The sequence below is a fragment of the Phyllobates terribilis genome, unplaced genomic scaffold, assembly GCF_046119375.1.
Source record: "Phyllobates terribilis strain yellow unplaced genomic scaffold, ASM4611937v1 Scaffold_134__1_contigs__length_4944459, whole genome shotgun sequence".
In the NCBI taxonomy this organism is placed as follows: domain Eukaryota; kingdom Metazoa; phylum Chordata; class Amphibia; order Anura; family Dendrobatidae; genus Phyllobates; species Phyllobates terribilis.
Genome location: NW_027362894.1, coordinates 1,843,467 through 1,869,839, shown reverse-complemented (window position 1 = coordinate 1,869,839; position 26,373 = coordinate 1,843,467). Strand labels below are relative to the sequence as shown.

At 44.7% G+C, this 26,373-nt stretch overlaps 17 non-coding genes and 1 pseudogene across 17 annotated transcripts; all 18 read left to right on the top strand.

The window, feature by feature from the left end:
- Positions 1 to 242: 242 nt before the first annotated feature.
- On the top strand, positions 243 to 433 carry LOC141204732 (U2 spliceosomal RNA). Its single transcript, XR_012275588.1, has one exon. It is a non-coding gene; the product is annotated as a U2 spliceosomal RNA (small nuclear RNA).
- Positions 434 to 1,548: 1,115 nt separating this feature from the next.
- On the top strand, positions 1,549 to 1,739 carry LOC141204730 (U2 spliceosomal RNA). The gene has a single exon (XR_012275586.1). It is a non-coding gene; the product is annotated as a U2 spliceosomal RNA (small nuclear RNA).
- Positions 1,740 to 2,854: 1,115 nt separating this feature from the next.
- Positions 2,855 to 3,045, top strand: LOC141204729 (U2 spliceosomal RNA). Its single transcript, XR_012275585.1, has one exon. It is a non-coding gene; the product is annotated as a U2 spliceosomal RNA (small nuclear RNA).
- Positions 3,046 to 4,160: 1,115 nt separating this feature from the next.
- LOC141204093 (U2 spliceosomal RNA) lies at positions 4,161 to 4,351 on the top strand. The gene has a single exon (XR_012275065.1). It is a non-coding gene; the product is annotated as a U2 spliceosomal RNA (small nuclear RNA).
- A 1,115-nt stretch (positions 4,352 to 5,466) lies between these two features.
- LOC141204438 (U2 spliceosomal RNA) lies at positions 5,467 to 5,557 on the top strand (annotated as a pseudogene).
- Positions 5,558 to 6,351: 794 nt separating this feature from the next.
- Positions 6,352 to 6,536, top strand: LOC141204366 (U2 spliceosomal RNA). The gene has a single exon (XR_012275298.1). It is a non-coding gene; the product is annotated as a U2 spliceosomal RNA (small nuclear RNA).
- A 1,115-nt stretch (positions 6,537 to 7,651) lies between these two features.
- LOC141204727 (U2 spliceosomal RNA) lies at positions 7,652 to 7,842 on the top strand. The gene has a single exon (XR_012275584.1). It is a non-coding gene; the product is annotated as a U2 spliceosomal RNA (small nuclear RNA).
- A 1,115-nt stretch (positions 7,843 to 8,957) lies between these two features.
- On the top strand, positions 8,958 to 9,148 carry LOC141204726 (U2 spliceosomal RNA). Its single transcript, XR_012275583.1, has one exon. It is a non-coding gene; the product is annotated as a U2 spliceosomal RNA (small nuclear RNA).
- Positions 9,149 to 10,263: 1,115 nt separating this feature from the next.
- LOC141204725 (U2 spliceosomal RNA) lies at positions 10,264 to 10,454 on the top strand. The gene has a single exon (XR_012275582.1). It is a non-coding gene; the product is annotated as a U2 spliceosomal RNA (small nuclear RNA).
- Positions 10,455 to 11,569: 1,115 nt separating this feature from the next.
- LOC141204724 (U2 spliceosomal RNA) lies at positions 11,570 to 11,760 on the top strand. The gene has a single exon (XR_012275581.1). It is a non-coding gene; the product is annotated as a U2 spliceosomal RNA (small nuclear RNA).
- Positions 11,761 to 12,875: 1,115 nt separating this feature from the next.
- On the top strand, positions 12,876 to 13,066 carry LOC141204103 (U2 spliceosomal RNA). The gene has a single exon (XR_012275076.1). It is a non-coding gene; the product is annotated as a U2 spliceosomal RNA (small nuclear RNA).
- Positions 13,067 to 15,919: 2,853 nt separating this feature from the next.
- On the top strand, positions 15,920 to 16,116 carry LOC141204373 (U2 spliceosomal RNA). Its single transcript, XR_012275303.1, has one exon. It is a non-coding gene; the product is annotated as a U2 spliceosomal RNA (small nuclear RNA).
- Positions 16,117 to 17,234: 1,118 nt separating this feature from the next.
- On the top strand, positions 17,235 to 17,425 carry LOC141204723 (U2 spliceosomal RNA). Its single transcript, XR_012275580.1, has one exon. It is a non-coding gene; the product is annotated as a U2 spliceosomal RNA (small nuclear RNA).
- Positions 17,426 to 18,540: 1,115 nt separating this feature from the next.
- LOC141204722 (U2 spliceosomal RNA) lies at positions 18,541 to 18,731 on the top strand. The gene has a single exon (XR_012275579.1). It is a non-coding gene; the product is annotated as a U2 spliceosomal RNA (small nuclear RNA).
- A 1,115-nt stretch (positions 18,732 to 19,846) lies between these two features.
- On the top strand, positions 19,847 to 20,037 carry LOC141204168 (U2 spliceosomal RNA). Its single transcript, XR_012275139.1, has one exon. It is a non-coding gene; the product is annotated as a U2 spliceosomal RNA (small nuclear RNA).
- A 1,115-nt stretch (positions 20,038 to 21,152) lies between these two features.
- Positions 21,153 to 21,343, top strand: LOC141204721 (U2 spliceosomal RNA). Its single transcript, XR_012275578.1, has one exon. It is a non-coding gene; the product is annotated as a U2 spliceosomal RNA (small nuclear RNA).
- Positions 21,344 to 22,458: 1,115 nt separating this feature from the next.
- LOC141204099 (U2 spliceosomal RNA) lies at positions 22,459 to 22,649 on the top strand. Its single transcript, XR_012275071.1, has one exon. It is a non-coding gene; the product is annotated as a U2 spliceosomal RNA (small nuclear RNA).
- A 1,115-nt stretch (positions 22,650 to 23,764) lies between these two features.
- LOC141204720 (U2 spliceosomal RNA) lies at positions 23,765 to 23,955 on the top strand. Its single transcript, XR_012275577.1, has one exon. It is a non-coding gene; the product is annotated as a U2 spliceosomal RNA (small nuclear RNA).
- Positions 23,956 to 26,373: the final 2,418 nt, after the last annotated feature.

The following is a 26,373-nucleotide window of genomic DNA, read 5'->3' as shown; positions in this document are numbered from 1 at the left end:
TCCCTTCCAACGGTGTTGAGGCGGGTGGGAACAGCAGGGGGTGAAGGTGCTGTGTTTAAAGAGGTGGAGTTATGCAGATCTAAAACGCGTGGATTGCAGCAGCAGCAAGCCGAAAAGTGCAGGCATGTAAGGGATCTAGAGGTTGACAACATGTCTTCTTAACGGGAGTCCAGGAGCTCATCTCCACAAATGGACTTTTCAGGATCCTTGGGTGGCTCCGTAGTTTGAAACCAATTCTGGTTATCGCTTCTCGGCCTTTTGGCTAAGATCAAGTGTAGTATCTGTTCTTATCAGTTTAATATCTGATACGTCCCCTATCTGGGGACCATATATTAAATGGATTTTTAGAACAGGGAGATGGAAAAAGAGCTTGCTCTGTCCACTCCACGCATTGACCTGGTATTGCAGTATCTCCAGGACCGGTGCACCCCTTCTTTAATGCAGTTTCTAAAATCAGAAAGAATTGAATTCAATGTTTTTTGTTCATTTTGCTTGTTTGTCGGATTTTGGGATGGACTCTTTGGCTTTGCTTTTCTTCTCCTCATTGGATTTTTCATGTTCAAAGTTGCAGAAGCCAGATTACAAGCTCATTTTGGTTCAACTTCAGCAACTGTGCATTGCATTGCCATGTAATGTGATGCAATGCTATCTTTCTAGCTCTCCCTTTTTACTTCCTTTTGGATAAACAGACATATTAGGCAAGCATTTTGGAGCTTTCACCTAAATAACTACAGGTGGTGAGATAAGCTGCACAATATAATTGACCTTTCAGTATATTGTTGCACACACACCATCTATTTAGCAAATGCCCTTGTTATCAACAGCAGCCTTTTAAACTCACCTGAGCTAACAGGTATGTGCGCTGGTTACTCTGCTGCGCTTAAAATTTCTTTTTTGGTTTGCTACAATGCCTTTTCTGAAACGTTGTCTCCCTCTGCTGGAACACTGACTTCTTTCATTTAATGCCTGCAGACTATAAAAGAGAACCCAACCCAAAAAGTTTGGTTGATTAGTCTGTGGCATTCTGTTAAACTGTTGCTTATGGCGGTCTCTGTGAGCTTCTCAGCGACATTCAGCCAGCCAGGTATCCTGCCAGCAGTAGATGGAATGTGGCAATGGAACGCTGGCTGCGCGTGTCATAATAGGCTCTGAGCCTTTATATACCTGTGCACAGCAGCAGCCACCTTCAGTCTGCTGCTGGACAGCCAGCAGCAGCAGCAGCAGGAGAGGTATGTAATCAGGAGCCCTCCTGCTAAGGGTAGACAGCTGCTCGTTCCACCCCACCCCCCGCCTTAATTGGTTCTCCTCCCTTCCAACGGTGTTGAGGCGGGTGGGAACAGCAGGGGGTGAAGGTGCTGTGTTTAAAGAGGTGGAGTTATGCAGATCTAAAACGCGTGGATTGCAGCAGCAGCAAGCCGAAAAGTGCAGGCATGTAAGGGATCTAGAGGTTGACAACATGTCTTCTTAACGGGAGTCCAGGAGCTCATCTCCACAAATGGACTTTTCAGGATCCTTGGGTGGCTCCGTAGTTTGAAACCAATTCTGGTTATCGCTTCTCGGCCTTTTGGCTAAGATCAAGTGTAGTATCTGTTCTTATCAGTTTAATATCTGATACGTCCCCTATCTGGGGACCATATATTAAATGGATTTTTAGAACAGGGAGATGGAAAAAGAGCTTGCTCTGTCCACTCCACGCATTGACCTGGTATTGCAGTATCTCCAGGACCGGTGCACCCCTTCTTTAATGCAGATTCTAAAATCAGAAAGAATTGAATTCAATGTTTTTTGTTCATTTTGCTTGTTTGTCGGATTTTGGGATGGACTCTTTGGCTTTGCTTTTCTTCTCCTCATTGGATTTTTCATGTTCAAAGATGCAGAAGCCAGATTACAAGCTCATTTTGGTTCAACTTCAGCAACTGTGCATTGCATTGCCATGTAATGTGATGCAATGCTATCTTTCTAGCTCTCCCTTTTTACTTCCTATTGGATAAACAGACATATTAGGCAAGCATTTTGGAGCTTTCACCTAAATAACTACAGGTGGTGAGATAAGCTGCACAATATAATTGACCTTTCAGTATATTGTTGCACACACACCATCTATTTAGCAAATGCCCTTGTTATCAACAGCAGCCTTTTAAACTCACCTGAGCTAACAGGTATGTGCGCTGGTTACTCTGCTGCGCTTAAAATTTCTTTTTTGGTTTGCTACAATGCCTTTTCTGAAACGTTGTCTCCCTCTGCTGGAACACTGACTTCTTTCATTTAATGCCTGCAGACTATAAAAGAGAACCCAACCCAAAAAGTTTGGTTGATTAGTCTGTGGCATTCTGTTAAACTGTTGCTTATGGCGGTCTCTGTGAGCTTCTCAGCGACATTCAGCCAGCCAGGTATCCTGCCTGCAGTAGATGGAATGTGGCAATGGAACGCTGGCTGCGCGTGTCATAATAGGCTCTGAGCCTTTATATACCTGTGCACAGCAGCAGCCACCTTCAGTCTGCTGCTGGACAGCCAGCAGCAGCAGCAGCAGGAGAGGTATGTAATCAGGAGCCCTCCTGCTAAGGGTAGACAGCTGCTCGTTCCACCCCACCCCCCGCCTTAATTGGTTCTCCTCCCTTCCAACGGTGTTGAGGCGGGTGGGAACAGCAGGGGGTGAAGGTGCTGTGTTTAAAGAGGTGGAGTTATGCAGATCTAAAACGCGTGGATTGCAGCAGCAGCAAGCCGAAAAGTGCAGGCATGTAAGGGATCTAGAGGTTGACAACATGTCTTCTTAACGGGAGTCCAGGAGCTCATCTCCACAAATGGACTTTTCAGGATCCTTGGGTGGCTCCGTAGTTTGAAACCAATTCTGGTTATCGCTTCTCGGCCTTTTGGCTAAGATCAAGTGTAGTATCTGTTCTTATCAGTTTAATATCTGATACGTCCCCTATCTGGGGACCATATATTAAATGGATTTTTAGAACAGGGAGATGGAAAAAGAGCTTGCTCTGTCCACTCCACGCATTGACCTGGTATTGCAGTATCTCCAGGACCGGTGCACCCCTTCTTTAATGCAGTTTCTAAAATCAGAAAGAATTGAATTCAATGTTTTTTGTTCATTTTGCTTGTTTGTCGGATTTTGGGATGGACTCTTTGGCTTTGCTTTTCTTCTCCTCATTGGATTTTTCATGTTCAAAGTTGCAGAAGCCAGATTACAAGCTCATTTTGGTTCAACTTCAGCAACTGTGCATTGCATTGCCATGTAATGTGATGCAATGCTATCTTTCTAGCTCTCCCTTTTTACTTCCTTTTGGATAAACAGACATATTAGGCAAGCATTTTGGAGCTTTCACCTAAATAACTACAGGTGGTGAGATAAGCTGCACAATATAATTGACCTTTCAGTATATTGTTGCACACACACCATCTATTTAGCAAATGCCCTTGTTATCAACAGCAGCCTTTTAAACTCACCTGAGCTAACAGGTATGTGCGCTGGTTACTCTGCTGCGCTTAAAATTTCTTTTTTGGTTTGCTACAATGCCTTTTCTGAAACGTTGTCTCCCTCTGCTGGAACACTGACTTCTTTCATTTAATGCCTGCAGACTATAAAAGAGAACCCAACCCAAAAAGTTTGGTTGATTAGTCTGTGGCATTCTGTTAAACTGTTGCTTATGGCGGTCTCTGTGAGCTTCTCAGCGACATTCAGCCAGCCAGGTATCCTGCCTGCAGTAGATGGAATGTGGCAATGGAACGCTGGCTGCGCGTGTCATAATAGGCTCTGAGCCTTTATATACCTGTGCACAGCAGCAGCCACCTTCAGTCTGCTGCTGGACAGCCAGCAGCAGCAGCAGCAGGAGAGGTATGTAATCAGGAGCCCTCCTGCTAAGGGTAGACAGCTGCTCGTTCCACCCCACCCCCCGCCTTAATTGGTTCTCCTCCCTTCCAATGGTGTTGAGGCGGGTGGGAGCAGCAGGGGGCGAAGGTGCTGTGTTTAAAGAGGTGGAGTTATGCAGATCTAAAACGCGTGGATTGCAGCAGCAGCAAGCCGAAAAGTGCAGGCATGTAAGGGATCTAGAGGTTGACAACATGTCTTCTTAACGGGAGTCCAGGAGCTCATCTCCACAAATGGACTTTTCAGGATCCTTGGGTGGCTCCGTAGTTTGAAACCAATTCTGGTTATCGCTTCTCGGCCTTTTGGCTAAGATCAAGTGTAGTATCTGTTCTTATCAGTTTAATATCTGATACGTCCCCTATCTGGGGACCATATATTAAATGGATTTTTAGAACAGGGAGATGGAAAAAGAGCTTGCTCTGTCCACTCCACGCTTTGACCTGGTATTGCAGTATCACCAGGATCGGTGCACCCCTTCTTTAATGCAGTTTCTAAAATCAGAAAGAATTGAATTCAATGTTTTTTGTTCATTTTGCTTGTTTGTCGGATTTTGGGATGGACTCTTTGGCTTTGCTTTTCTTCTCCTCATTGGATTTTTCATGTTCAAAGTTGCAGAAGCCAGATTACAAGCTCATTTTGGTTCAACTTCAGCAACTGTGCATTGCATTGCCATGTAATGTGATGCAATGCTATCTTTCTAGCTCTCCCTTTTTACTTCCTTTTGGATAAACAGACATATTAGGCAAGCATTTTGGAGCTTTCACCTAAATAACTACAGGTGGTGAGATAAGCTGCACAATATAATTGACCTTTCAGTATATTGTTGCACACACACCATCTATTTAGCAAATGCCCTTGTTATCAACAGCAGCCTTTTAAACTCACCTGAGCTAACAGGTATGTGCGCTGGTTACTCTGCTGCGCTTAAAATTTCTTTTTTGGTTTGCTACAGTGCCTTTTCTGAAACGTTGTCTCCCTCTGCTGGAACACTGACTTCTTTCATTTAATGCCTGCAGACTATAAAAGAGAACCCAACCCAAAAAGTTTGGTTGATTAGTCTGTGGCATTCTGTTAAACTGTTGCTTATGGCGGTCTCTGTGAGCTTCTCAGCGACATTCAGCCAGCCAGGTATCCTGCCTGCAGTAGATGGAATGTGGCAATGGAACGCTGGCTGCGCGTGTCATAATAGGCTCTGAGCCTTTATATACCTGTGCACAGCAGCAGCCACCTTCAGTCTGCTGCTGGACAGCCAGCAGCAGCAGCAGCAGGAGAGGTATGTAATCAGGAGCCCTCCTGCTAAGGGTAGACAGCTGCTCGTTCCACCCCACCCCCCGCCTTAATTGGTTCTCCTCCCTTCCAACGGTGTTGAGGCGGGTGGGAACAGCAGGGGGTGAAGGTGCTGTGTTTAAAGAGGTGGAGTTATGCAGATCTAAAACGCGTGGATTGCAGCAGCAGCAAGCCGAAAAGTGCAGGCATGTAAGGGATCTAGAGGTTGACAACATGTCTTCTTAACGGGAGTCCAGGAGCTCATCTCCACAAATGGACTTTTCAGGATCCTTGGGTGGCTCCGTAGTTTGAAACCAATTCTGGTTATCGCTTCTCGGCCTTTTGGCTAAGATCAAGTGTAGTATCTTTCGAAAAGGCGGTTTTGGATGTTGTCGCCCTAGTAGATTGATACATTATGCACACTGGGGTTTAGGCGCTAGTTAGTACGCCAGGTGGCTAATATAGTCATCTGGTGGAAAGCATGGCCCCCCAGGATCGACGCCATTGGGCTGGGGAAGATCGAAAGCCCGAAGTGTGAAGTGCCCCAGGAGTGGTGACCCTGGGGTGCCTTAACTCACTGGGATTGGGAACCCCACTTGAGTTTATGGCACATTTGCACAAGCACTTCAAATTTTCTTTCTTCGCACACACCCTTATTCCGGGCCTTCTGGCCTTAGGATGGGGAATTTTTCAATTCCCGGTCGGAGGTCCGGGCAGTATTATACTGTGAAACCTTCACTATTTATTTAATTTCTTTGTCACTGTGTGTCCACTTATTCACGTGTGTCACGTCCTACTAGGATTTTGTCGGGATGCGGTTCCCTTACGGGTTCCTCTCTTGGCAGGTCTAGGGGGGGAGTGTGTGGCCATCAGGTTCCGCTCCCCCCTGAACCCCCCTGGCTCTCCTCTTTCGGGAGGAGAGCGTTGTTGGCTCCCCTCTTCCGGGAGGGGAGCACAGTCTTTGGCTCCCAGTGCCTTGCTCGGGTGAGAACTCGGGCAGGTGCTGGGGGTAAGATTGGGTCGCCTCTGGCTTCGGCTGGAGGTGGCTTTTTGTCCCTGTTCCTCGCTGTGGCCTTTTGGCTCGGAGGGACGGGGAATGGTTTGGGGGACCCTTCTCCTTTTGGAGAGGGTTTCAAGAAGACCAGCATCCTAGTGCACTTTTTTTGTGGCACTTGTCACTTTTTTAAGCGCACTCGGGTTTTGTACACGAATTCGGGCTTTCGATAAAAAAAAAAAAAAAAAATCTGTTCTTATCAGTTTAATATCTGATACGTCCCCTATCTGGGGACCATATATTAAATGGATTTTTAGAACAGGGAGATGGAAAAAGAGCTTGCTCTGTCCACTCCACGCATTGACCTGGTATTGCAGTATCTCCAGGACCGGTGCACCCCTTCTTTAATGCAGTTTCTAAAATCAGAAAGAATTGAATTCAATGTTTTTTGTTCATTTTGCTTGTTTGTCGGATTTTGGGATGGACTCTTTGGCTTTGCTTTTCTTCTCCTCATTGGATTTTTCATGTTCAAAGTTGCAGAAGCCAGATTACAAGCTCATTTTGGTTCAACTTCAGCAACTGTGCATTGCATTGCCATGTAATGTGATGCAATGCTATCTTTCTAGCTCTCCCTTTTTACTTCCTTTTGGATAAACAGACATATTAGGCAAGCATTTTGGAGCTTTCACCTAAATAACTACAGGTGGTGAGATAAGCTGCACAATATAATTGACCTTTCAGTATATTGTTGCACACACACCATCTATTTAGCAAATGCCCTTGTTATCAACAGCAGCCTTTTAAACTCACCTGAGCTAACAGGTATGTGCGCTGGTTACTCTGCTGCGCTTAAAATTTCTTTTTTGGTTTGCTACAATGCCTTTTCTGAAACGTTGTCTCCCTCTGCTGGAACACTGACTTCTTTCATTTAATGCCTGCAGACTATAAAAGAGAACCCAACCCAAAAAGTTTGGTTGATTAGTCTGTGGCATTCTGTTAAACTGTTGCTTATGGCGGTCTCTGTGAGCTTCTCAGCGACATTCAGCCAGCCAGGTATCCTGCCTGCAGTAGATGGAATGTGGCAATGGAACGCTGGCTGCGCGTGTCATAATAGGCTCTGAGCCTTTATATACCTGTGCACAGCAGCAGCCACCTTCAGTCTGCTGCTGGACAGCCAGCAGCAGCAGCAGCAGGAGAGGTATGTAATCAGGAGCCCTCCTGCTAAGGGTAGACAGCTGCTCGTTCCACCCCACCCCCCGCCTTAATTGGTTCTCCTCCCTTCCAACGGTGTTGAGGCGGGTGGGAACAGCAGGGGGTGAAGGTGCTGTGTTTAAAGAGGTGGAGTTATGCAGATCTAAAACGCGTGGATTGCAGCAGCAGCAAGCCGAAAAGTGCAGGCATGTAAGGGATCTAGAGGTTGACAACATGTCTTCTTAACGGGAGTCCAGGAGCTCATCTCCACAAATGGACTTTTCAGGATCCTTGGGTGGCTCCGTAGTTTGAAACCAATTCTGGTTATCGCTTCTCGGCCTTTTGGCTAAGATCAAGTGTAGTATCTGTTCTTATCAGTTTAATATCTGATACGTCCCCTATCTGGGGACCATATATTAAATGGATTTTTAGAACAGGGAGATGGAAAAAGAGCTTGCTCTGTCCACTCCACGCATTGACCTGGTATTGCAGTATCTCCAGGACCGGTGCACCCCTTCTTTAATGCAGTTTCTAAAATCAGAAAGAATTGAATTCAATGTTTTTTGTTCATTTTGCTTGTTTGTCGGATTTTGGGATGGACTCTTTGGCTTTGCTTTTCTTCTCCTCATTGGATTTTTCATGTTCAAAGTTGCAGAAGCCAGATTACAAGCTCATTTTGGTTCAACTTCAGCAACTGTGCATTGCATTGCCATGTAATGTGATGCAATGCTATCTTTCTAGCTCTCCCTTTTTACTTCCTTTTGGATAAACAGACATATTAGGCAAGCATTTTGGAGCTTTCACCTAAATAACTACAGGTGGTGAGATAAGCTGCACAATATAATTGACCTTTCAGTATATTGTTGCACACACACCATCTATTTAGCAAATGCCCTTGTTATCAACAGCAGCCTTTTAAACTCACCTGAGCTAACAGGTATGTGCGCTGGTTACTCTGCTGCGCTTAAAATTTCTTTTTTGGTTTGCTACAATGCCTTTTCTGAAACGTTGTCTCCCTCTGCTGGAACACTGACTTCTTTCATTTAATGCCTGCAGACTATAAAAGAGAACCCAACCCAAAAAGTTTGGTTGATTAGTCTGTGGCATTCTGTTAAACTGTTGCTTATGGCGGTCTCTGTGAGCTTCTCAGCGACATTCAGCCAGCCAGGTATCCTGCCTGCAGTAGATGGAATGTGGCAATGGAACGCTAGCTGCACGTGTCATAATAGGCTCTGAGCCTTTATATACCTGTGCACAGCAGCAGCCACCTTCAGTCTGCTGCTGGACAGCCAGCAGCAGCAGCAGCAGGAGAGGTATGTAATCAGGAGCCCTCCTGCTAAGGGTAGACAGCTGCTCGTTCCACCCCACCCCCCGCCTTAATTGGTTCTCCTCCCTTCCAATGGTGTTGAGGCGGGTGGGAACAGCAGGGGGTGAAGGTGCTGTGTTTAAAGAGGTGGAGTTATGCAGATCTAAAACGCGTGGATTGCAGCAGCAGCAAGCCGAAAAGTGCAGGCATGTAAGGGATCTAGAGGTTGACAACATTTCTTCTTAACGGGAGTCCAGGAGCTCATCTCCACAAATGGACTTTTCAGGATCCTTGGGTGGCTCCGTAGTTTGAAACCAATTCTGGTTATCGCTTCTCGGCCTTTTGGCTAAGATCAAGTGTAGTATCTGTTCTTATCAGTTTAATATCTGATACGTCCCCTATCTGGGGACCATATATTAAATGGATTTTTAGAACAGGGAGATGGAAAAAGAGCTTGCTCTGTCCACTCCACGCATTGACCTGGTATTGCAGTATCTCCAGGACCGGTGCACCCCTTCTTTAATGCAGTTTCTAAAATCAGAAAGAATTGAATTCAATGTTTTTTGTTCATTTTGCTTGTTTGTCGGATTTTGGGATGGACTCTTTGGCTTTGCTTTTCTTCTCCTCATTGGATTTTTCATGTTCAAAGTTGCAGAAGCCAGATTACAAGCTCATTTTGGTTCAACTTCAGCAACTGTGCATTGCATTGCCATGTAATGTGATGCAATGCTATCTTTCTAGCTCTCCCTTTTTACTTCCTTTTGGATAAACAGACATATTAGGCAAGCATTTTGGAGCTTTCACCTAAATAACTACAGGTGGTGAGATAAGCTGCACAATATAATTGACCTTTCAGTATATTGTTGCACACACACCATCTATTTAGCAAATGCCCTTGTTATCAACAGCAGCCTTTTAAACTCACCTGAGCTAACAGGTATGTGCGCTGGTTACTCTGCTGCGCTTAAAATTTCTTTTTTGGTTTGCTACAATGCCTTTTCTGAAACGTTGTCTCCCTCTGCTGGAACACTGACTTCTTTCATTTAATGCCTGCAGACTATAAAAGAGAACCCAACCCAAAAAGTTTGGTTGATTAGTCTGTGGCATTCTGTTAAACTGTTGCTTATGGCGGTCTCTGTGAGCTTCTCAGCGACATTCAGCCAGCCAGGTATCCTGCCTGCAGTAGATGGAATGTGGCAATGGAACGCTAGCTGCGCGTGTCATAATAGGCTCTGAGCCTTTATATACCTGTGCACAGCAGCAGCCACCTTCAGTCTGCTGCTGGACAGCCAGCAGCAGCAGCAGCAGGAGAGGTATGTAATCAGGAGCCCTCCTGCTAAGGGTAGACAGCTGCTCGTTCCACCCCACCCCCCGCCTTAATTGGTTCTCCTCCCTTCCAATGGTGTTGAGGCGGGTGGGAACAGCAGGGGGTGAAGGTGCTGTGTTTAAAGAGGTGGAGTTATGCAGATCTAAAACGCGTGGATTGCAGCAGCAGCAAGCCGAAAAGTGCAGGCATGTAAGGGATCTAGAGGTTGACAACATTTCTTCTTAACGGGAGTCCAGGAGCTCATCTCCACAAATGGACTTTTCAGGATCCTTGGGTGGCTCCGTAGTTTGAAACCAATTCTGGTTATCGCTTCTCGGCCTTTTGGCTAAGATCAAGTGTAGTATCTGTTCTTATCAGTTTAATATCTGATACGTCCCCTATCTGGGGACCATATATTAAATGGATTTTTAGAACAGGGAGATGGAAAAAGAGCTTGCTCTGTCCACTCCACGCATTGACCTGGTATTGCAGTATCTCCAGGACCGGTGCACCCCTTCTTTAATGCAGTTTCTAAAATCAGAAAGAATTGAATTCAATGTTTTTTGTTCATTTTGCTTGTTTGTCGGATTTTGGGATGGACTCTTTGGCTTTGCTTTTCTTCTCCTCATTGGATTTTTCATGTTCAAAGTTGCAGAAGCCAGATTACAAGCTCATTTTGGTTCAAATTCAGCAACTGTGCATTGCATTGCCATGTAATGTGATGCAATGCTATCTTTCTAGCTCTCCCTTTTTACTTCCTTTTGGATAAACAGACATATTAGGCAAGCATTTTGGAGCTTTCACCTAAATAACTACAGGTGGTGAGATAAGCTGCACAATATAATTGACCTTTCAGTATATTGTTGCACACACACCATCTATTTAGCAAATGCCCTTGTTATCAACAGCAGCCTTTTAAACTCACCTGAGCTAACAGGTATGTGCGCTGGTTACTCTGCTGCGCTTAAAATTTCTTTTTTGGTTTGCTACAGTGCCTTTTCTGAAACGTTGTCTCCCTCTGCTGGAACACTGACTTCTTTCATTTAATGCCTGCAGACTATAAAAGAGAACCCAACCCAAAAAGTTTGGTTGATTAGTCTGTGGCATTCTGTTAAACTGTTGCTTATGGCGGTCTCTGTGAGCTTCTCAGCGACATTCAGCCAGCCAGGTATCCTGCCTGCAGTAGATGGAATGTGGCAATGGAACGCTGGCTGCGCGTGTCATAATAGGCTCTGAGCCTTTATATACCTGTGCACAGCAGCAGCCACCTTCAGTCTGCTGCTGGACAGCCAGCAGCAGCAGCAGCAGGAGAGGTATGTAATCAGGAGCCCTCCTGCTAAGGGTAGACAGCTGCTCGTTCCACCCCACCCCCCGCCTTAATTGGTTCTCCTCCCTTCCAACGGTGTTGAGGCGGGTGGGAACAGCAGGGGGTGAAGGTGCTGTGTTTAAAGAGGTGGAGTTATGCAGATCTAAAACGCGTGGATTGCAGCAGCAGCAAGCCGAAAAGTGCAGGCATGTAAGGGATCTAGAGGTTGACAACATGTCTTCTTAACGGGAGTCCAGGAGCTCATCTCCACAAATGGACTTTTCAGGATCCTTGGGTGGCTCCGTAGTTTGAAACCAATTCTGGTTATCGCTTCTCGGCCTTTTGGCTAAGATCAAGTGTAGTATCTGTTCTTATCAGTTTAATATCTGATACGTCCCCTATCTGGGGACCATATATTAAATGGATTTTTAGAACAGGGAGATGGAAAAAGAGCTTGCTCTGTCCACTCCACGCATTGACCTGGTATTGCAGTATCTCCAGGACCGGTGCACCCCTTCTTTAATGCAGTTTCTAAAATCAGAAAGAATTGAATTCAATGTTTTTTGTTCATTTTGCTTGTTTGTCGGATTTTGGGATGGACTCTTTGGCTTTGCTTTTCTTCTCCTCATTGGATTTTTCATGTTCAAAGTTGCAGAAGCCAGATTACAAGCTCATTTTGGTTCAACTTCAGCAACTGTGCATTGCATTGCCATGTAATGTGATGCAATGCTATCTTTCTAGCTCTCCCTTTTTACTTCCTTTTGGATAAACAGACATATTAGGCAAGCATTTTGGAGCTTTCACCTAAATAACTACAGGTGGTGAGATAAGCTGCACAATATAATTGACCTTTCAGTATATTGTTGCACACACACCATCTATTTAGCAAATGCCCTTGTTATCAACAGCAGCCTTTTAAACTCACCTGAGCTAACAGGTATGTGCGCTGGTTACTCTGCTGCGCTTAAAATTTCTTTTTTGGTTTGCTACAATGCCTTTTCTGAAACGTTGTCTCCCTCTGCTGGAACACTGACTTCTTTCATTTAATGCCTGCAGACTATAAAAGAGAACCCAACCCAAAAAGTTTGGTTGATTAGTCTGTGGCATTCTGTTAAACTGTTGCTTATGGCGGTCTCTGTGAGCTTCTCAGCGACATTCAGCCAGCCAGGTATCCTGCCTGCAGTAGATGGAATGTGGCAATGGAACGCTGGCTGCGCGTGTCATAATAGGCTCTGAGCCTTTATATACCTGTGCACAGCAGCAGCCACCTTCAGTCTGCTGCTGGACAGCCAGCAGCAGCAGCAGCAGGAGAGGTATGTAATCAGGAGCCCTCCTGCTAAGGGTAGACAGCTGCTCGTTCCACCCCACCCCCCGCCTTAATTGGTTCTCCTCCCTTCCAACGGTGTTGAGGCGGGTGGGAACAGCAGGGGGTGAAGGTGCTGTGTTTAAAGAGGTGGAGTTATGCAGATCTAAAACGCGTGGATTGCAGCAGCAGCAAGCCGAAAAGTGCAGGCATGTAAGGGATCTAGAGGTTGACAACATGTCTTCTTAACGGGAGTCCAGGAGCTCATCTCCACAAATGGACTTTTCAGGATCCTTGGGTGGCTCCGTAGTTTGAAACCAATTCTGGTTATCGCTTCTCGGCCTTTTGGCTAAGATCAAGTGTAGTATCTGTTCTTATCAGTTTAATATCTGATACGTCCCCTATCTGGGGACCATATATTAAATGGATTTTTAGAACAGGGAGATGGAAAAAGAGCTTGCTCTGTCCACTTCACGCATTGACCTGGTATTGCAGTATCTCCAGGACCGGTGCACCCCTTCTTTAATGCAGTTTCTAAAATCAGAAAGAATTGAATTCAATGTTTTTTGTTCATTTTGCTTGTTTGTCGGATTTTGGGATGGACTCTTTGGCTTTGCTTTTCTTCTCCTCATTGGATTTTTCATGTTCAAAGTTGCAGAAGCCAGATTACAAGCTCATTTTGGTTCAACTTCAGCAACTGTGCATTGCATTGCCATGTAATGTGATGCAATGCTATCTTTCTAGCTCTCCCTTTTTACTTCCTTTTGGATAAACAGACATATTAGGCAAGCATTTTGGAGATTTCACCTAAATAACTACAGGTGGTGAGATAAGCTGCACAATATAATTGACCTTTCAGTATATTGTTGCACACACACCATCTATTTAGCAAATGCCCTTGTTATCAACAGCAGCCTTTTAAACTCACCTGAGCTAACAGGAATGTGCGCTGGTTACTCTGCTGCGCTTAAAATTTCTTTTTTGGTTTGCTACAATGCCTTTTCTGAAACGTTGTCTCCCTCTGCTGGAACACTGACTTCTTTCATTTAATGCCTGCAGACTATAAAAGAGAACCCAACCCAAAAAGTTTGGTTGATTAGTCTGTGGCATTCTGTTAAACTGTTGCTTATGGCGGTCTCTGTGAGCTTCTCAGCGACATTCAGCCAGCCAGGTATCCTGCCTGCAGTAGATGGAATGTGGCAATGGAACGCTGGCTGCGCGTGTCATAATAGGCTCTGAGCCTTTATATACCTGTGCACAGCAGCAGCCACCTTCAGTCTGCTGCTGGACAGCCAGCAGCAGCAGCAGCAGGAGAGGTATGTAATCAGGAGCCCTCCTGCTAAGGGTAGACAGCTGCTCGTTCCACCCCACCCCCCGCCTTAATTGGTTCTCCTCCTTTCCAACGGTGTTGAGGCGGGTGGGAACAGCAGGGGGTGAAGGTTCTGTGTTTAAAGAGGTGGAGTTATGCAGATCTAAAACGCGTGGATTGCAGCAGCAGCAAGCCGAAAAGTGCAGGCATGTAAGGGATCTAGAGGTTGACAACATGTCTTCTTAACGGGAGTCCAGGAGCTCATCTCCACAAATGGACTTTTCAGGATCCTTGGGTGGCTCCGTAGTTTGAAACCAATTCTGGTTATCGCTTCTCGGCCTTTTGGCTAAGATCAAGTGCAGTGATCTAGCGGCTGCTGCCTTGGTCTTGGCTGAGAGGTGCTCGGGGTACCCGGCTCCTTGGCCTGGGGGGATCGCTCTGTTTTTCAGCAGGGCTTCACCTCCCTGCTGCTATTAGGGAGTCGGATTAGTCCCCGGGCAACGGGAGGCGATCATCTACCTGGCACTTCGGTGTTGAAGGTTTCTATTGAGAAGAGGAGAACCTGTTTGTGAAGAAGATGTCTGCAGCATCACATGAAGGAGAGGAAGATCATGTGCCTGAATTCGCTAAGGTGCAGAATTCTATTCGTTTGGTTGTTCAGGAGAACTTTCGAGATCAAAAGGATTTTAGGTATGTGATGAGTCAAGTTCTTGTGGATCTTTTTGGTTTGAAGACAGAAGAAGTGTTGGCGATAATGGACTACCCCAGGAGGGGTGTTTATGATATAGTTTTTGTTGACAAAGTTTTTTTTGAAGGATATCTAAGGAAAATGACTGCAAGCCAGGATAAAAGAATGGAGGGGATAAGTGTAATGCCACACTTCCCCGTTAGAGATAAATGGATCATTGTTAAAATGTACTCTCCATTGGTGGACGAAGAGGATGTTCTTACATTTTTGGAGTTTTTTTGTTTGTCAGTAACACCAAAAGGGAAGATTTATAATGAATTTGGTTTTTGGACTTCGAAGTGGAAATTTTTGGTCCGTTTCAAAAAAGATGAGCAGGGGACTGTGTTGCTTCCCCCAGCTAGGTTTAAGTTGGGTAATATAAATGGTGATATTTTTTTCAGTGGTATACCCACTTTTTGTCGAGTTTGTCGTCAATACGGGCATGGAAAGGAAAATTGTTCGGGTGGTGTATGTGGTTTTTGCAAAAAAGGTGATCATGAGTCAAAGGATTGTAAAGATCGGAGGAAGTGCAACTTGTGTCAGGAAGATACGCATGTTTTTAAGAATTGCCCAAAGAGGAAAAGAAATAAAGAGAAGGAGGTAGTGGTTAAAAAGGTTTTGGTAGAGAGAAAGGAGGAAAGTGTAGAAAAGGTGTTGGTGGTAAAGGGAAAAGAAAGCAAACCTGTAGGAGTGCAGAGGGAGATGGAGAAAACAAGAGTAGATTGGGGGGATAGGGTAGAGAGTGAAATGGGAGGTGTAAGTCAGGGAACTGGCCGTGGTAAGGTTAAAAAGCAAGAAAAGAGAAAGGAACAGGAAGTGGAGGTGGCAATGGAAGAAAATATAGTTGTTTTTCAACAACCTATGTTTATAAAGAATGCAGAATATTTTAACCGGTTGTACCGTAAGTTGTATGATGAGAAACGTTTGGACAATCTTATAGAGAATGTTAGGAAAGAACTAATAAGAGATAAAAATGTTTTTTGTGTGAAATATAGAATACCAGATGGTGTATCGAAACAAGTTTTTTCAGCATCAAGGGTTGAAGATTTGTCCCTTAAGGTTCTGAGTTGGGTTGGGGTTCATGCTTTTGATAATGGTTACAAGTATTTTACTTGATGTTATTACTGTTGTTAATACAGTTATAATTTAATTTTTATTTTTTTGGTATCCATTCAGGTTCTGAAACATTTCTTTCTTTGTAAGTATTGTTGTATTTTTGTAATTTTTTTTTCTGACATTAAAAGTACCAAAACCTGATGATGATTTAAGTTGGAGTCCACGTCTTGTCTCCCTTTGGGGAGAAGAGGACTGTGGAGTGGACTTTAATTTTAACCTGAATAGGTTTTTAAAAAAAAAAAAAAAAAAAAAAAAAAAAAAAAAATCTGTTCTTATCAGTTTAATATCTGATACGTCCCCTATCTGGGGACCATATATTAAATGGATTTTTAGAACAGGGAGATGGAAAAAGAGCTTGCTCTGTCCACTCCACGCATTGACCTGGTATTGCAGTATCTCCAGGACCGCTGCACCCCTTCTTTAATGCAGTTTCTAAAATCAGAAAGAATTGAATTCAATGTTTTTTGTTCATTTTGCTTGTTTGTCGGATTTTGGGATGGACTCTTTGGCTTTGCTTTTCTTCTCCTCATTGGATTTTTCATGTTCAAAGTTGCAGAAGCCAGATTACAAGCTCATTTTGGTTCAACTTCAGCAACTGTGCATTGCATTGCCATGTAATGTGATGCAATGCTATCTTTCTAGCTCTCCCTTTTTACTTCCTTTTGGATAAACAGACATATTAGGCAAGCATTTTGGAGCTTTCACCTAAATAACTACAGGTGGTGAGATAAGCTGCACAATATAATTGACCTTTCAGTATATTGTTGCACACACACCATCTATTTAGCAAATGCCCTTGTTATCAACAGCAGCCTTTTAAACTCACCTGAGCTAACAGGTATGTGCGCTGGTTACTCTGCTGCGCTTAAAATTTCTTTTTTGGTTTGCTACAATGCCTTTTCTGAAACGTTGTCTCCCTCTGCTGGAACACTGACTTCTTTCATTTAATGCCTGCAGACTATAAAAGAGAACCCAACCCAAAAAGTTTGGTTGATTAGTCTGTGGCATTCTGTTAAACTGTTGCTTATGGCGGTCTCTGTGAGCTTCTCAGCGACATTCAGCCAGCCAGGTATCCTGCCTGCAGTAGATGGAATGTGGCAATGGAACGCTGGCTGCGCGTGTCATAATAGGCTCTGAGCCTTTATATACCTGTGCACAGCAGCAGCCACCTTCAGTCTGCTGCTGGACAGCCAGCAGCAGCAGCAGCAGCAGGAGAGGTATGTAATCAGGAGCCCTCCTGCTAAGGGTAGACAGCTGCTCGTTCCACCCCACCCCCCGCCTTAATTGGTTCTCCTCCCTTCCAACGGTGTTGAGGCGGGTGGGAACAGCAGGGGGTGAAGGTGCTGTGTTTAAAGAGGTGGAGTTATGCAGATCTAAAACGCGTGGATTGCAGCAGCAGCAAGCCGAAAAGTGCAGGCATGTAAGGGATCTAGAGGTTGACAACATTTCTTCTTAACGGGAGTCCAGGAGCTCATCTCCACAAATGGACTTTTCAGGATCCTTGGGTGGCTCCGTAGTTTGAAACCAATTCTGGTTATCGCTTCTCGGCCTTTTGGCTAAGATCAAGTGTAGTATCTGTTCTTATCAGTTTAATATCTGATACGTCCCCTATCTGGGGACCATATATTAAATGGATTTTTAGAACAGGGAGATGGAAAAAGAGCTTGCTCTGTCCACTCCACGCATTGACCTGGTATTGCAGTATCTCCAGGACCGGTGCACCCCTTCTTTAATGCAGTTTCTAAAATCAGAAAGAATTGAATTCAATGTTTTTTGTTCATTTTGCTTGTTTGTCGGATTTTGGGATGGACTCTTTGGCTTTGCTTTTCTTCTCCTCATTGGATTTTTCATGTTCAAAGTTGCAGAAGCCAGATTACAAGCTCATTTTGGTTCAACTTCAGCAACTGTGCATTGCATTGCCATGTAATGTGATGCAATGCTATCTTTCTAGCTCTCCCTTTTTACTTCCTTTTGGATAAACAGACATATTAGGCAAGCATTTTGGAGCTTTCACCTAAATAACTACAGGTGGTGAGATAAGCTGCACAATATAATTGACCTTTCAGTATATTGTTGCACACACACCATCTATTTAGCAAATGCCCTTGTTATCAACAGCAGCCTTTTAAACTCACCTGAGCTAACAGGTATGTGCGCTGGTTACTCTGCTGCGCTTAAAATTTCTTTTTTGGTTTGCTACAGTGCCTTTTCTGAAACGTTGTCTCCCTCTGCTGGAACACTGACTTCTTTCATTTAATGCCTGCAGACTATAAAAGAGAACCCAACCCAAAAAGTTTGGTTGATTAGTCTGTGGCATTCTGTTAAACTGTTGCTTATGGCGGTCTCTGTGAGCTTCTCAGCGACATTCAGCCAGCCAGGTATCCTGCCTGCAGTAGATGGAATGTGGCAATGGAACGCTGGCTGCGCGTGTCATAATAGGCTCTGAGCCTTTATATACCTGTGCACAGCAGCAGCCACCTTCAGTCTGCTGCTGGACAGCCAGCAGCAGCAGCAGCAGGAGAGGTATGTAATCAGGAGCCCTCCTGCTAAGGGTAGACAGCTGCTCGTTCCACCCCACCCCCCGCCTTAATTGGTTCTCCTCCCTTCCAACGGTGTTGAGGCGGGTGGGAACAGCAGGGGGTGAAGGTGCTGTGTTTAAAGAGGTGGAGTTATGCAGATCTAAAACGCGTGGATTGCAGCAGCAGCAAGCCGAAAAGTGCAGGCATGTAAGGGATCTAGAGGTTGACAACATGTCTTCTTAACGGGAGTCCAGGAGCTCATCTCCACAAATGGACTTTTCAGGATCCTTGGGTGGCTCCGTAGTTTGAAACCAATTCTGGTTATCGCTTCTCGGCCTTTTGGCTAAGATCAAGTGTAGTATCTGTTCTTATCAGTTTAATATCTGATACGTCCCCTATCTGGGGACCATATATTAAATGGATTTTTAGAACAGGGAGATGGAAAAAGAGCTTGCTCTGTCCACTCCACGCATTGACCTGGTATTGCAGTATCTCCAGGACCGGTGCACCCCTTCTTTAATGCAGTTTCTAAAATCAGAAAGAATTGAATTCAATGTTTTTTGTTCATTTTGCTTGTTTGTCGGATTTTGGGATGGACTCTTTGGCTTTGCTTTTCTTCTCCTCATTGGATTTTTCATGTTCAAAGTTGCAGAAGCCAGATTACAAGCTCATTTTGGTTCAACTTCAGCAACTGTGCATTGCATTGCCATGTAATGTGATGCAATGCTATCTTTCTAGCTCTCCCTTTTTACTTCCTTTTGGATAAACAGACATATTAGGCAAGCATTTTGGAGCTTTCACCTAAATAACTACAGGTGGTGAGATAAGCTGCACAATATAATTGACCTTTCAGTATATTGTTGCACACACACCATCTATTTAGCAAATGCCCTTGTTATCAACAGCAGCCTTTTAAACTCACCTGAGCTAACAGGTATGTGCGCTGGTTACTCTGCTGCGCTTAAAATTTCTTTTTTGGTTTGCTACAATGCCTTTTCTGAAACGTTGTCTCCCTCTGCTGGAACACTGACTTCTTTCATTTAATGCCTGCAGACTATAAAAGAGAACCCAACCCAAAAAGTTTGGTTGATTAGTCTGTGGCATTCTGTTAAACTGTTGCTTATGGCGGTCTCTGTGAGCTTCTCAGCGACATTCAGCCAGCCAGGTATCCTGCCTGCAGTAGATGGAATGTGGCAATGGAACGCTGGCTGCGCGTGTCATAATAGGCTCTGAGCCTTTATATACCTGTGCACAGCAGCAGCCACCTTCAGTCTGCTGCTGGACAGCCAGCAGCAGCAGCAGCAGGAGAGGTATGTAATCAGGAGCCCTCCTGCTAAGGGTAGACAGCTGCTCGTTCCACCCCACCCCCCGCCTTAATTGGTTCTCCTCCCTTCCAACGGTGTTGAGGCGGGTGGGAACAGCAGGGGGTGAAGGTGCTGTGTTTAAAGAGGTGGAGTTATGCAGATCTAAAACGCGTGGATTGCAGCAGCAGCAAGCCGAAAAGTGCAGGCATGTAAGGGATCTAGAGGTTGACAACATGTCTTCTTAACGGGAGTCCAGGAGCTCATCTCCACAAATGGACTTTTCAGGATCCTTGGGTGGCTCCGTAGTTTGAAACCAATTCTGGTTATCGCTTCTCGGCCTTTTGGCTAAGATCAAGTGTAGTATCTGTTCTTATCAGTTTAATATCTGATACGTCCCCTATCTGGGGACCATATATTAAATGGATTTTTAGAACAGGGAGATGGAAAAAGAGCTTGCTCTGTCCACTCCACGCATTGACCTGGTATTGCAGTATCTCCAGGACCGCTGCACCCCTTCTTTAATGCAGTTTCTAAAATCAGAAAGAATTGAATTCAATGTTTTTTGTTCATTTTGCTTGTTTGTCGGATTTTGGGATGGACTCTTTGGCTTTGCTTTTCTTCTCCTCATTGGATTTTTCATGTTCAAAGTTGCAGAAGCCAGATTACAAGCTCATTTTGGTTCAACTTCAGCAACTGTGCATTGCATTGCCATGTAATGTGATGCAATGCTATCTTTCTAGCTCTCCCTTTTTACTTCCTTTTGGATAAACAGACATATTAGGCAAGCATTTTGGAGCTTTCACCTAAATAACTACAGGTGGTGAGATAAGCTGCACAATATAATTGACCTTTCAGTATATTGTTGCACACACACCATCTATTTAGCAAATGCCCTTGTTATCAACAGCAGCCTTTTAAACTCACCTGAGCTAACAGGTATGTGCGCTGGTTACTCTGCTGCGCTTAAAATTTCTTTTTTGGTTTGCTACAATGCCTTTTCTGAAACGTTGTCTCCCTCTGCTGGAACACTGACTTCTTTCATTTAATGCCTGCAGACTATAAAAGAGAACCCAACCCAAAAAGTTTGGTTGATTAGTCTGTGGCATTCTGTTAAACTGTTGCTTATGGCGGTCTCTGTGAGCTTCTCAGCGACATTCAGCCAGCCAGGTATCCTGCCTGCAGTAGATGGAATGTGGCAATGGAACGCTGGCTGCGCGTGTCATAATAGGCTCTGAGCCTTTATATACCTGTGCACAGCAGCAGCCACCTTCAGTCTGCTGCTGGACAGCCAGCAGCAGCAGCAGCAGGAGAGGTATGTAATCAGGAGCCCTCCTGCTAAGGGTAGACAGCTGCTCGTTCCACCCCACCCCCCGCCTTAATTGGTTCTCCTCCCTTCCAACGGTGTTGAGGCGGGTGGGAACAGCAGGGGGTGAAGGTGCTGTGTTTAAAGAGGTGGAGTTATGCAGATCTAAAACGCGTGGATTGCAGCAGCAGCAAGCCGAAAAGTGCAGGCATGTAAGGGATCTAGAGGTTGACAACATGTCTTCTTAACGGGAGTCCAGGAGCTCATCTCCACAAATGGACTTTTCAGGATCCTTGGGTGGCTCCGTAGTTTGAAACCAATTCTGGTTATCGCTTCTCGGCCTTTTGGCTAAGATCAAGTGTAGTATCTGTTCTTATCAGTTTAATATCTGATACGTCCCCTATCTGGGGACCATATATTAAATGGATTTTTAGAACAGGGAGATGGAAAAAGAGCTTGCTCTGTCCACTCCACGCATTGACCTGGTATTGCAGTATCTCCAGGACCGGTGCACCCCTTCTTTAATGCAGTTTCTAAAATCAGAAAGAATTGAATTCAATGTTTTTTGTTCATTTTGCTTGTTTGTCGGATTTTGGGATGGACTCTTTGGCTTTGCTTTTCTTCTCCTCATTGGATTTTTCATGTTCAAAGTTGCAGAAGCCAGATTACAAGCTCATTTTGGTTCAACTTCAGCAACTGTGCATTGCATTGCCATGTAATGTGATGCAATGCTATCTTTCTAGCTCTCCCTTTTTACTTCCTTTTGGATAAACAGACATATTAGGCAAGCATTTTGGAGCTTTCACCTAAATAACTACAGGTGGTGAGATAAGCTGCACAATATAATTGACCTTTCAGTATATTGTTGCACACACACCATCTATTTAGCAAATGCCCTTGTTATCAACAGCAGCCTTTTAAACTCACCTGAGCTAACAGGTATGTGCGCTGGTTACTCTGCTGCGCTTAAAATTTCTTTTTTGGTTTGCTACAATGCCTTTTCTGAAACGTTGTCTCCCTCTGCTGGAACACTGACTTCTTTCATTTAATGCCTGCAGACTATAAAAGAGAACCCAACCCAAAAAGTTTGGTTGATTAGTCTGTGGCATTCTGTTAAACTGTTGCTTATGGCGGTCTCTGTGAGCTTCTCAGCGACATTCAGCCAGCCAGGTATCCTGCCTGCAGTAGATGGAATGTGGCAATGGAACGCTGGCTGCGCGTGTCATAATAGGCTCTGAGCCTTTATATACCTGTGCACAGCAGCAGCCACCTTCAGTCTGCTGCTGGACAGCCAGCAGCAGCAGCAGCAGGAGAGGTATGTAATCAGGAGCCCTCCTGCTAAGGGTAGACAGCTGCTCGTTCCACCCCACCCCCCGCCTTAATTGGTTCTCCTCCCTTCCAACGGTGTTGAGGCGGGTGGGAACAGCAGGGGGTGAAGGTGCTGTGTTTAAAGAGGTGGAGTTATGCAGATCTAAAACGCGTGGATTGCAGCAGCAGCAAGCCGAAAAGTGCAGGCATGTAAGGGATCTAGAGGTTGACAACATGTCTTCTTAACGGGAGTCCAGGAGCTCATCTCCACAAATGGACTTTTCAGGATCCTTGGGTGGCTCCGTAGTTTGAAACCAATTCTGGTTATCGCTTCTCGGCCTTTTGGCTAAGATCAAGTGTAGTATCTGTTCTTATCAGTTTAATATCTGATACGTCCCCTATCTGGGGACCATATATTAAATGGATTTTTAGAACAGGGAGATGGAAAATGAGCTTGCTCTGTCCACTCCACGCATTGACCTGGTATTGCAGTATCTCCAGGACCGGTGCACCCCTTCTTTAATGCAGTTTCTAAAATCAGAAAGAATTGAATTCAATGTTTTTTGTTCATTTTGCTTGTTTGTCGGATTTTGGGATGGACTCTTTGGCTTTGCTTTTCTTCTCCTCATTGGATTTTTCATGTTCAAAGTTGCAGAAGCCAGATTACAAGCTCATTTTGGTTCAACTTCAGCAACTGTGCATTGCATTGCCATGTAATGTGATGCAATGCTATCTTTCTAGCTCTCCCTTTTTACTTCCTTTTGGATAAACAGACATATTAGGCAAGCATTTTGGAGCTTTCACCTAAATAACTACAGGTGGTGAGATAAGCTGCACAATATAATTGACCTTTCAGTATATTGTTGCACACACACCATCTATTTAGCAAATGCCCTTGTTATCAACAGCAGCCTTTTAAACTCACCTGAGCTAACAGGTATGTGCGCTGGTTACTCTGCTGCGCTTAAAATTTCTTTTTTGGTTTGCTACAATGCCTTTTCTGAAACGTTGTCTCCCTCTGCTGGAACACTGACTTCTTTCATTTAATGCCTGCAGACTATAAAAGAGAACCCAACCCAAAAAGTTTGGTTGATTAGTCTGTGGCATTCTGTTAAACTGTTGCTTATGGCGGTCTCTGTGAGCTTCTCAGCGACATTCAGCCAGCCAGGTATCCTGCCTGCAGTAGATGGAATGTGGCAATGGAACGCTGGCTGCGCGTGTCATAATAGGCTCTGAGCCTTTATATACCTGTGCACAGCAGCAGCCACCTTCAGTCTGCTGCTGGACAGCCAGCAGCAGCAGCAGCAGGAGAGGTATGTAATCAGGAGCCCTCCTGCTAAGGGTAGACAGCTGCTCGTTCCACCCCACCCCCCGCCTTAATTGGTTCTCCTCCCTTCCAACGGTGTTGAGGCGGGTGGGAACAGCAGGGGGTGAAGGTGCTGTGTTTAAAGAGGTGGAGTTATGCAGATCTAAAACGCGTGGATTGCAGCAGCAGCAAGCCGAAAAGTGCAGGCATGTAAGGGATCTAGAGGTTGACAACATGTCTTCTTAACGGGAGTCCAGGAGCTCATCTCCACAAATGGACTTTTCAGGATCCTTGGGTGGCTCCGTAGTTTGAAACCAATTCTGGTTATCGCTTCTCGGCCTTTTGGCTAAGATCAAGTGTAGTATCTGTTCTTATCAGTTTAATATCTGATACGTCCCCTATCTGGGGACCATATATTAAATGGATTTTTAGAACAGGGAGATGGAAAAAGAGCTTGCTCTGTCCACTCCACGCATTGACCTGGTATTGCAGTATCTCCAGGACCGGTGCACCCCTTCTTTAATGCAGTTTCTAAAATCAGAAAGAATTGAATTCAATGTTTTTTGTTCATTTTGCTTGTTTGTCGGATTTTGGGATGGACTCTTTGGCTTTGCTTTTCTTCTCCTCATTGGATTTTTCATGTTCAAAGTTGCAGAAGCCAGATTACAAGCTCATTTTGGTTCAACTTCAGCAACTGTGCATTGCATTGCCATGTAATGTGATGCAATGCTATCTTTCTAGCTCTCCCTTTTTACTTCCTTTTGGATAAACAGACATATTAGGCAAGCATTTTGGAGATTTCACCTAAATAACTACAGGTGGTGAGATAAGCTGCACAATATAATTGACCTTTCAGTATATTGTTGCACACACACCATCTATTTAGCAAATGCCCTTGTTATCAACAGCAGCCTTTTAAACTCACCTGAGCTAACAGGAATGTGCGCTGGTTACTCTGCTGCGCTTAAAATTTCTTTTTTGGTTTGCTACAATGCCTTTTCTGAAACGTTGTCTCCCTCTGCTGGAACACTGACTTCTTTCATTTAATGCCTGCAGACTATAAAAGAGAACCCAACCCAAAAAGTTTGGTTGATTAGTCTGTGGCATTCTGTTAAACTGTTGCTTATGGCGGTCTCTGTGAGCTTCTCAGCGACATTCAGCCAGCCAGGTATCCTGCCTGCAGTAGATGGAATGTGGCAATGGAACGCTGGCTGCGCGTGTCATAATAGGCTCTGAGCCTTTATATACCTGTGCACAGCAGCAGCCACCTTCAGTCTGCTGCTGGACAGCCAGCAGCAGCAGCAGCAGGAGAGGTATGTAATCAGGAGCCCTCCTGCTAAGGGTAGACAGCTGCTCGTTCCACCCCACCCCCCGCCTTAATTGGTTCTCCTCCTTTCCAACGGTGTTGAGGCGGGTGGGAACAGCAGGGGGTGAAGGTTCTGTGTTTAAAGAGGTGGAGTTATGCAGATCTAAAACGCGTGGATTGCAGCAGCAGCAAGCCGAAAAGTGCAGGCATGTAAGGGATCTAGAGGTTGACAACATGTCTTCTTAACGGGAGTCCAGGAGCTCATCTCCACAAATGGACTTTTCAGGATCCTTGGGTGGCTCCGTAGTTTGAAACCAATTCTGGTTATCGCTTCTCGGCCTTTTGGCTAAGATCAAGTGCAGTGATCTAGCGGCTGCTGCCTTGGTCTTGGCTGAGAGGTGCTCGGGGTACCCGGCTCCTTGGCCTGGGGGGATCGCTCTGTTTTTCAGCAGGGCTTCACCTCCCTGCTGCTATTAGGGAGTCGGATTAGTCCCCGGGCAACGGGAGGCGATCATCTACCTGGCACTTCGGTGTTGAAGGTTTCTATTGAGAAGAGGAGAACCTGTTTGTGAAGAAGATGTCTGCAGCATCACATGAAGGAGAGGAAGATCATGTGCCTGAATTCGCTAAGGTGCAGAATTCTATTCGTTTGGTTGTTCAGGAGAACTTTCGAGATCAAAAGGATTTTAGGTATGTGATGAGTCAAGTTCTTGTGGATCTTTTTGGTTTGAAGACAGAAGAAGTGTTGGTGATAATGGACTACCCCAGGAGGGGTGTTTATGATATAGTTTTTGTTGACAAAGTTTTTTTTGAAGGATATCTAAGGAAAATGACTGCAAGCCAGGATAAAAGAATGGAGGGGATAAGTGTAATGCCACACTTCCCCGTTAGAGATAAATGGATCATTGTTAAAATGTACTCTCCATTGGTGGACGAAGAGGATGTTCTTACATTTTTGGAGTTTTTTTGTTTGTCAGTAACACCAAAAGGGAAGATTTATAATGAATTTGGTTTTTGGACTTCGAAGTGGAAATTTTTGGTCCGTTTCAAAGAAGATGAGCAGGGGACTGTGTTGCTTCCCCCAGCTAGGTTTAAGTTGGGTAATATAAATGGTGATATTTTTTTCAGTGGTATACCCACTTTTTGTCGAGTTTGTCGTCAATACGGGCATGGAAAGGAAAATTGTTCGGGTGGTGTATGTGGTTTTTGCAAAAAAGGTGATCATGAGTCAAAGGATTGTAAAGATCGGAGGAAGTGCAACTTGTGTCAGGAAGATACGCATGTTTTTAAGAATTGCCCAAAGAGGAAAAGAAATAAAGAGAAGGAGGTAGTGGTTAAAAAGGTTTTGGTAGAGAGAAAGGAGGAAAGTGTAGAAAAGGTGTTGGTGGTAAAGGGAAAAGAAAGCAAACCTGTAGGAGTGCAGAGGGAGATGGAGAAAACAAGAGTAGATTGGGGGGATAGGGTAGAGAGTGAAATGGGAGGTGTAAGTCAGGGAACTGGCCGTGGTAAGGTTAAAAAGCAAGAAAAGAGAAAGGAACAGGAAGTGGAGGTGGCAATGGAAGAAAATATAGTTGTTTTTCAACAACCTATGTTTATTAAGAATGCAGAATATTTTAACCGGTTGTACCG